Source organism: Lactuca sativa, chromosome 1 (assembly GCF_002870075.4).
Source record: "Lactuca sativa cultivar Salinas chromosome 1, Lsat_Salinas_v11, whole genome shotgun sequence".
In the NCBI taxonomy this organism is placed as follows: domain Eukaryota; kingdom Viridiplantae; phylum Streptophyta; class Magnoliopsida; order Asterales; family Asteraceae; genus Lactuca; species Lactuca sativa.
Window position 1 is genome coordinate 68859521 of NC_056623.2, and position 2014 is coordinate 68861534.

Genomic DNA, 2014 nt, shown 5'->3' on the forward strand with positions numbered 1-2014 from the left:
TGATATCAAACCGTATCATATAAACCACGAGTTAATAAGTATCAATTCATGTTTTCTTTTCTACATGTTCATATATGTATCTTACTCCTTGATTTGATCATACACATCTAGTTTATTTGTTTGTTTCTGCTCTCTTTATTGTCCTTGATTGTTAACTTCAATTTTATTTCCTCCATACGTATTAACCCATAAGAGGGCACGTTTTATAGTAATGCTTCATTATATTTTTAACTTCGATTAGTATTTGGACAATATAAATTCTACCGAACAGAAGCCAAACAAACGGTTGCCATGCATAAAAGTATGTGCCACATGTCTGCACGTGTCGATGCCCTAAGGATCATGCTTGCCACGCAACCACACATGTCCTGATGCCCAAAAACCTCAGACTTTAGACTGAAAAATAAAATATAAACCAAGTGAAATGAAAAGGCTTTAAAAATAATAAATTTCAACGTCTACGTCAATTAATTATTAACAAAATTTATTTGGTATGGATGACTTATGGGTATAGTATTATCGTATTCAACCAAAAGTTGAAAGAAAAAACAAGAAAATCAAATAATTGTATGATATTTTATAATTCAAAATATACCTTTTTATTAAAATAATAGCATATTCTTTTAATACTCAATTTAAAGTCATGTCGTACAAAACTCCTAAAACGCATATCTCTTAGACTAGAGGGTGTGGGGTGTGGTTTCAGCTGATGTGGCACTGAAACACCGTCCCCTCCCTGCGGTTTCAAAGTGCGGTTTAGAGACTGCGGTAAGAATTGGGAGCGCTCCCTTTCTCTCTCTCTCTCTCTCTCTCTCTCTCTCTTCCTTTATCTCTCTATCTCTCTCTTCTTTCTCTCCCTCTTCCACTCCTTGGGTGTGTGTAACAAACTGCAGTAAAAGTAGGGGTGTTCACGGGGCGGTTCGGTTCGGATAGTAATAAAATTCTGAACCGTGACCACAGGGCGGGTACCTCATGCGCACTAACCGAAACCGAACCGTATTGACAAAAAAACCGAACCGAACCGAACCGTATGAAAGCGGGTAACCACAGTTCGGTTCACGGGTACCCGGTAAAATATAAAAAATTAAATTCAATTGAAACTACAAACTCCATTTTATTTATCTCTTTTTTAAAATTAGTAAGTCAAAGAGTTTAAAAAAACATAATGAAGTTTAAAAAACATAATTAAGTTCAAATATCATATATTATAATTTATATAATAAATACAATAACAAAATAACAAGAAAATCAAATGAATTTAGAATTACAAAATTGGAGTTGTCGGTATGGATTTTTGTTTAGCTTATTAGACTGGTAGATCAATCAAAAATCAAAACAATACTAATGAAATAATATTTTTTTTACTTTATATATATATATATATATATATATATATATATATATATATATATATATATATATATATATATATATATATATATATATATATATATATATATATATAATCAAACGGTTTGGTTTGGTTATCCGCGGATACCTAAATATGAAAACCAAAAACCGACCCGTTGATATCCGGTTTTTTCGGTTACGGTTTTTTTCGGTTTCGGATTGGCCGGTTCGGCTCGGTTTTTCGGTTTTACGGTTTTTTTGTACACCCCTAAGTAAAAGAAGGGAGTGTGGCACCATTCCCTCCAGTCTTATATCCATGATTAGGAGAACTAATCATTATAGTGGTGGATGTCACATCATCACCATTAACCACCATTAAAAATATGATATACCTACCACTAAAAGTACAATTTCATCTCTTTTTTATTAAATTTAATTCAAAAATACAATATATATATATATATATATATATATATATATATATATATATATAGAATAAAAACAACTTAAAATAAAATAGAAAAAAACATGAAATGCAAGCACAAACAAGTTAAACTGGTTTTTTAAACCCTATTTTTTAAGCATTGCATTTTGGGTAATCCCTAAATTTTACCCAAGCTTTAAGGTTTGTAAACGGTTTGTAGTTTGTGTCTTCATATTGATG